This window comes from Octopus sinensis, linkage group LG18 (assembly GCF_006345805.1).
Source record: "Octopus sinensis linkage group LG18, ASM634580v1, whole genome shotgun sequence".
NCBI classification, from domain to species: Eukaryota; Metazoa; Mollusca; class Cephalopoda; order Octopoda; family Octopodidae; genus Octopus; species Octopus sinensis.
The window spans coordinates 33643376-33651763 of NC_043014.1; the positions used below are offsets into that span (position 1 = coordinate 33643376).

At 34.8% G+C, this 8388-nt stretch overlaps 1 long non-coding RNA gene across 1 annotated transcript in view; it reads left to right on the plus strand.

The window, feature by feature from the left end:
• LOC118766970 overlaps nt 1-4234 on the plus strand; it is a 4477-nt gene extending 243 nt beyond the window's left edge. Inside the window, exons 1-3 of the long non-coding RNA XR_005002889.1 lie at nt 1-3; nt 1328-1333; nt 4224-4234. The exon at nt 1-3 is cut by the window's left edge and continues 243 nt beyond it. This is a non-coding gene — a long non-coding RNA (uncharacterized LOC118766970). The remainder of the gene's footprint in view (nt 4-1327; nt 1334-4223) is intronic.
• Nucleotides 4235-8388: the final 4154 nt, after the last annotated feature.

Genomic DNA, 8388 nt, shown 5'->3' on the forward strand with positions numbered 1-8388 from the left:
ACAGTTCAGATCTAACTGCTGGTCAAAAATATTATTAGATGTTCTCCCACACCTTAATTCCCTATGGTAGAAAATTCCTTAACCACATAAAGAAACAAATCTCAGAAGGAGTCAATTAGATAGTGGTAAATGCCCAGAAAAAAAGTAGGATAGGGGTGACGTTATCTCTTTTATTATTATCAATTAAAGGGGTCTACACTAGAAAACATGGGACGCTACAATGAGATCTCGATTGGCATTAAGGGCACAGAAGGGAAAACGATATACTCTTTTACTTGTTTCAGTCATTTGACTGCGGCCATGCTGGAGCACCGCTTTTAGTCGAGCAAATCGACCCCGAAAATTATTCTTTGTAAGCCCAGTACTCATTCTGTCGGTCTCTTTTGCCGAACCGCCAAGTGACGGGGACGCAAACACACCAGCATCGGTTGTCAAGCGATGCTAGGGGGACAAACACAGATACACAAACATACACACACACATAAATACATACATATATACGACAGGCTTCTTTCAGTTTCCGTCTACCGAATCCACTCACAAGGCATTGGTCGGCCCGAGGCTATAGCAGAAGACACTTGCCCAAGGTGCCATGCAGTGGGACTGAACCCGGAACCATGTGGTTGGTAAGCCAGCTACTTATCACACAGCCACTCCTGTGCCTATATGATCAAAGTTTAGTAAAATCTATGTAATATATTTTCTATAATAAATTTAGAAAGAGATATAAGTACCAGGTAAGATAAGAAGGATATATAGACCAATTGAAGCACTAAAAAAGAAAATTACTTTTATATAAAAGTTTCATAATACTCCTGTCGTTCTTTAGCCGTGTGATGTGGCCAGCCCTTCTATATTTGTTCTCTTTGATGGTTCCTATGGTGTCGTTGACTCTTGTGTGCTGTTGAATTCAGGTGTTGGCTTTCTTGCTCAGCGGTATGATGCTGAAGATGATTCGTTTGGGTCACGATGAGGGTGTTCGTGATTGTAATGTCGAGAGCCCTGTTTCAATGCCGTAAATCATCACTATCAGGATGTACTCGTTGAAAATCTTTCTTTTAATTTTCATGGAAACCTTGGAACTTCTAATGAGTTTTCCCACCTTCCCAAAGGCCAGCCAACGAAGTGCAAATCTTCTCTTGACTTCCGGTAAGAGATTTCCGTCTTCGGTCACCATCTTTCCGAGGTAAAGTACCTGTCTACCTGTTCTACAGCTTTGACGTTTATGGTGACGGACGCTGGCAGCGTGCCTGTTGAATATGACCTTCATTTTTCCAAGGTTTATGTTGAGGCCGACAAGTTGGCTTGTAGTGTGGATATAAGTGAGTATTTCGTCCAGTTCTTTAGATTTATGAGCTGTTAAGGCGATATCATCTGGTGGCATACTTGTTCTCCGTTAATGTTGATGTCTTTCCTTTCTCATTGGATTTTGTTGACAACAGCGTCTTGCAGGCACGATGTCACCAACAAAGTTGTGTTTTGTTGCACATTTAGGTTTTCTTCCATTTTTGAAGGTTTTTTTTCTTTTTCTTTCTTGCTTGCATATCGTTCTTTGAATTTATATGGCAATTGTGCACAAATGACGTAAAACATTAATTTTTCTTAAATACACATAATTGAAACTAATTTATGAATGAAGAATTTCTTAATCTGATGATGTAAGCAACGGCAGTGTGACGCCGTTAATGGGGGGGGGGCGGAAAAAACAACAACGTACTCCACTGTATTCAATACGACGTCTCTTCCAATGTTTGGCATAATTTCATCGTCCCACTCTTACACTTTATTATTATTCTTGGTCTACATTCGAAATCGCATTTGAAGTGATGCTTTCCTGTAGCATGAAGGTGATGTATAAGTTGAAAACCTATTTCTTTACTACCCACAAGGAGCTAAACACAGAGAGGACAAACAAGGACAGACAAACGGATTAAGTCGATTATATCGACCCCAGTGCGTAACTGGTACTTATTTAATCGACTCCGAAAGGATGAATGACAAAGTCGACCTCGGCGGAATTGAATCAGAATTTAGCGCAGACAAATACCTACTTCTTTACTACCCACAAGGGCTAAACAGAGGGTAAAACAGGACAGACAAACGGATTAAGTCGATTACATCGACTCCAGTGCATAACTGGTACTTAATTTTCGACCCCGAAAGGATGAAAGACGAAGTCGACCTCGGCGGAATTTGAACTCAGAACGTAACAGCAGACGAAATACGGCTAACAATTGCCAATTTGTGCGTGCTAACGATTCTGCCAGCTCACCGCCGTAGAAAACCTGAAAGTCAGACTTGGTAAATTGAAAGCGAGAATGAAACTGAATTTGGTTGATACATTGCTGAAAAGAGAAATACAAAATAATTCTGGTATTCCGGTACCCTGATAAACTAAAATTCATTTCGAATTTTGCCACAAGACCGGCAATTCCGGGGAGGAGTTAAGTCGATTGCATCGACCCCGAAGAATGAAAGGCAAAGTCGACCGCAACGGAATTTGAACTCAAAACGTAACACACGGACGAAATGCCGCTAAGCCTCTTCTCCCCCAACTTGTTAACGACTCAACCAGGACGTCGCCTTCTCACATAACATAATATTAATTTCGCTGAAGTTGTTTAACTGAATATACGTAATTAAAAATAATTTGTTTAATGGATATTCGGTCATAAGCATCAGCAGAACGATATAGTCATTTACTTTAGAGAAGATTCAAACTAATGCATGTACGCAATAAAATTATATATATATGTATAATATATAATATATATATATATATATATATAATATATATACATAAACAAATACACATACATACAAACATACATATACTCTTATAAGTATCTTGCTTGATAAGGAAATATGGATTTTACTTCATTTACGAAATTAAATACGTTACTCAAAGTAATCGTTTAATGAACGATCTGATGTAAGTAATGTCGCATACCGCTTCACAGAATACAATCATAAAAAATCATGGGCTACCATGATATGTATGACAAAGGATTATGGATTTGACTACAAAAATGTGTGTGTGTATGTGTGTGCATACAAGGAAAATGCATATATATATTATATATATATATATATATTATATATATATATATATATAGAGAGAGAGAGAGAGAGAGAGAAGATAAAAATATATACATACATATACAGATGTATTAGTATAAACGCTCGGGAATTGAAAAAGTCTTTTACGTTTCGAGCCTACGCTCTTCCACAGAAAGGAACACAGAAAGAAACAAGGAGAGAAAAAAATGTGTGTAGTGGTTACCGATCAATCATGGCGAATGTATATGTATATATATATATTGGAAGGTTTGGAGATGATGTACAGGTATTATATATTAGAAGAAATGAGGGAATCAGAAGATCGGATGGTTTATATTTACAGATATTTATTTATATATTACATTTTTTACATATATATCATATCACTTGGATCATTAGCGCTTTCTCCCATTCTAGTGGGGTTTTCAAATCAAAATATAATATACATAATACATATACATACATACATATATATATACATATATATACACACACACACCACACACACACACACCACACATACAAACACACACACACACATATATATATATATATATATATATATATATATATATATACAATGATATGGTTACATTACTCGATAGTCAAGATAAAACTCTGAGTTTTAACAGAGTAATTTCCCTTGTATAACGGTATTTTTTCATACCGTTTTCAAATAGCCAGATAACCGAAGAGATGTCGTGGATTCCCACTTCGGCATCTGAAACTCAGAGTTTTATCTTGACTATCGAGTAATGTAACATATCATTGTATAGATAAATTTCCTCTATTTACATTATATTGAGTCTCTCTCTTACTTTGTTATCTTACCGTTTTCCATATATATATATATATATATATAATATTATATATATATATATATATATATAATATCTGTGGCGACCCCGGCACTCGGACTGTTCAGGCTTAGTCCGAGTATAAATTTTAGTAAAGGGAACGTGTATTTGCAAGCTGATTAAATTTCTAACAACATTGGCCAAATATGTAATTGCAGCTAATAACATGGGTTCCTTTTATTGAGTCTGATCGCAGCTCATTTATGTTCATCCAGCGTCTGACGGACATCATAGAAGTGCCCTGTGTCAAAAAATTTCATTCGTAGCAGACGTTCCCTAGACATCGTTCACACGCGCCTGACTCAGGCTCAGAAGTTACAGCTCGAGTTGTTATCTATAATCGTAAAAATTAAAATTAAAATTAAATATTTTCTTGAAACAATAAATTTCTATAGATTAGGATTTAAATTCCAATTTATGAAAAGTTTCCCTTCTACAATATTCTTAAAGGAATGAAAAATTATCCGGCAACTCGGGCTAATACTAACTGGCATCTCTTGTCAAGAGTACAGGCGATAGTCAGACCACTGATGTTTGTTGTGCACTCTGCTGTTGTTATCTGATTCGTGTTATTCTGTGTGTCTGTACATAAAGATCAGATGTGTTTTGCAGGGTTACTTTATGTTTACCCTTAACTTAGAAATGGAGAAAGACATAGGGCTAGATATAAAAAAGAAACCATTTGGGACTAGGAATAAAGCGGAAAAGCATGAAATTCTTCGAGCAGGAGTCTTGTGCGAAATCTGTGATGAGCCCGAGTGACGCTAATGACCTGGTGTCGACTCTGATATATATATATATATACTAGCAGTATCGCCCGGCGTTGCTCGGGTTTGCAAGGGAAATAACTATATAAGCATTTTTAGAGAGTTATAGCCAAAAAATAGCAAAAAAATGCATTAAAAATGATGGTAATTTTTTTTTTAATCGTTGACTCATCGAAGACATTTTTAGAGAGTTACTTCCCTTATATAATACGAAAAAATGCAATAAAATGGAAAAAAAATGATGGTAATTTTTTTTTTAATCGTTGACTCATCGAAGACATTTTTAGAGAGTTACTTCCCTTATATAATACGAAAAAATGCATTAAAATGGAAAAAAATGATGATAAATTTCTTTAAAAATCGTAGACTCATCGTAGACGCGCGCTAATATCAAGAAGGGCTCAATATGAATCACGACTATAAGATACCCGCTTTTGGTTAAACTGCACCGCAAAATGTGGGAGTAGTTAGGAATCTAAATCGTAGGAGACAGACACACAACTTTAGTTTTATATATAAAGATATATATACGCAAAACTTTCAAACACTGAGATTTGAAATCAGATGTCACTACTGTTTATATCATCTGTGGATAAATTTTAATATTGATGATATCAACAGCAGTGACATAGGAGGATTGCAGGCGCAATAGCATTAAATAACTATGAATTATAAATTTGTAAGATGCATAATGATGCTTAACAAGCACCCACCTGCTAGAAATAAGAGCTAAAGTCTTAAATATATCCACCGTACCGCACTAAGATAACAGAGAAAAACAGCTATGAATTATAAATTGGCACGAAGCGTAAGGATACTTGACAAGCATCCGTGTATATATATATATATATATATATATATATATTATAATATATATATATTCTCTCTTTTACTCTTTTACTTGTTTCAGTCATTTGACTTTGGCCATGCTGGAGCACCGTCTTTAATCGAGCAACTCGACCCCGGGACTTATTCTTTTTGTAAGCCCAGTACTTATTCTATCGGTCTCTTTTGCCGAACCGCTAAGTAACGGGGACATAAACACACCAGCATCGGTTGTCAAGGGGGACAAACACAGACACACATACACACACACGCTTATATATATATACATATATACGACATATATATATATATATATATATATATATTATATATAGATATATATATATATATATATACTCAGAGTTAGAGGAAGGGAATATTTTTAGAGAATTTCGATTTGAGAGTAGGAGAAGGATAGGATGATACTGGATCAGGTAACTGAAAACCCTAAGGATGATAAAAACAGAGAGAGGTGGTCGAGCATATCGAGAGGTCTTGAGTTGAGTTGGCTGCTATACAAAAAGGTCAATAAATACTTGCCATTACATTTTTAATCAACCAAATATGAACCATTTTGTTACACAATGCGTCTCCATCTTTCCTTTAACTTGAAAATACCTTCTTCCCAGAATTGAGGGGGTTTCATGGCAGAGAATTCATCAAGGTATCTTTTTACGTCATCCAAGTAATTGAAATTTTTACCATTAAGACTATTCTGCAGAGACCTGAATAAGTGGAAATCCGAAGGAGCAATATCTGGTGAATATGGAGGGTGGGGTAACACATCCCAGCCGAGCTGTAGCAATTTTTGTCTGGTTCCCAAGGCATCAAGTACCGAAAATGGATTTTATCTTCCATTTTAAAGGGTTACAGAATCAACAGATTATAGGAACATAAACCTTCTTCCACGAAAAGATAGCTTAAACTGTACTCTAAATGGAGGTGTAGACAAATCCTATTTTATGGACTCAACCATGTTCTAAGATAAGTCGAAAGGTAAGCTACTATAAATCGGCACGAACATTCCGGACAACCCAATAGTAAATGAATAGAGAGCATTTGTAATTAACATAGTGTTTAGAAGTGAGATCTAAAACTGATTTCACGAAGTGGTTTCAGTTCCTAGTTGATATCATTTCGCTTCTTTTAATTTACTCTCACACTCCCTTCCTCCTTCCCCCTCTCTCCTTCTCTCTCTCTCTCTCTCTCTCTCTCTCTCTCGTTTTTTTTTTCTTTTTCTTTTCTTGTCTTTCTCTATCACTTTGCAAAGTTTTTAACCATTACCCACTGCCGCTCTTACTTTCTTCTTACAACGTATCACTATAATCGTCCATTACAACCCTCACATACGCACGCGCACATATAACACACACACACACACACACACACACAACACACACACACGTACACGAACCCACACCTACGTACATTTATATACAGCTAATTTTCCTGTTTACTTTGTATTACTCCGGTATGTCTTCTCTGTTTTCAATCCTTAATTTATTTCGTTTCTAATTTTAAAGTGTGAATGCATACGTGCGTAATTGTATGTGAGTGTAAATGAATGCCTTTCTCCTAAGTCTCTCTGCAACATACTCATGTCTATGTGTAAATATATTTGTGTTGCATTTATACATACATACACACATACATACGCAGCATACACACATATATATAATATATATATATATATGTATATGTATATATACATACATATATATATGTATATATATATATAGATATATATATATATATATAGTATAGATATATATATATATATATATATACAACATATATATATATATATATATATATATGTATATGTATATGTGGGTGTGTGTGTGTGTGTGTGTGTATGTGTGTCTGTGTACTCTACAACCATTTAGTATATTCTTCACTGCTTTACCATACATATATATACACACATACATACACACATACGCACGCGCATTATATATTATATATATAATATATATATATATATGTACTCTACAACCATTTAGTATATTCTTCACTGCTTTACCATACATATATATTCACACATACATACACATATACGCACGCGCATTATATATATATATATATGTATGTATGCATGTATGTATGTATGTATGTACGTATATAAACTCAGATATACGTAATCTGACTTGGCCGGTGGTGTTGTATTGATATGCTTGAGTCTAATGTACGTGTTGTAATTGTTGTTTTATCATAACTTACAAGAATCTTCAAAGAAAATCGCTGAAATAACCAAAAGTGTCTACGTCATTAAAGATCTATGTATATATATATATATATATACGCATACACACATATATAAACACACACACATATATATACATATATATTTATATATATATATATATAGATAGATAGATACATACATACATACATACACATATACATACAGATACATCTATATACATATATATACAGATATACAAACACACACATAAATACATACGTACGCACATGCTTATATGTGTGCACGTGTAAATGTACGTGTATGTTGTAGATAATTTGTTCTACGCTTTCTTAAGTATTACTTACTTTACAGTGAAATTATCTTTCTATTTTCATTGGATTTTATTTTATTTTTGCTTTATTTCATTCCCTAGAACTAACAACTATTAAAGACAGCCCAAACACATGTACGTGACGCAGTTAAGCGATATCAGATGGTAGGTAAACGGAAGTGACGTCACGGAGCCTGTTAATAGTTTAGTTCTTTCCACGCCATCTTTCTCCTTTCAATCGCCTTCTTAACCATTTCAACCGCTTTCCAATAAATAATGGCTTTAACTGATAGTTATACTAATTCGTTATACTAGTTTGAGAGTTTCAGGTATATATTGCAGTACCAGCGAGGTCAACTTTGT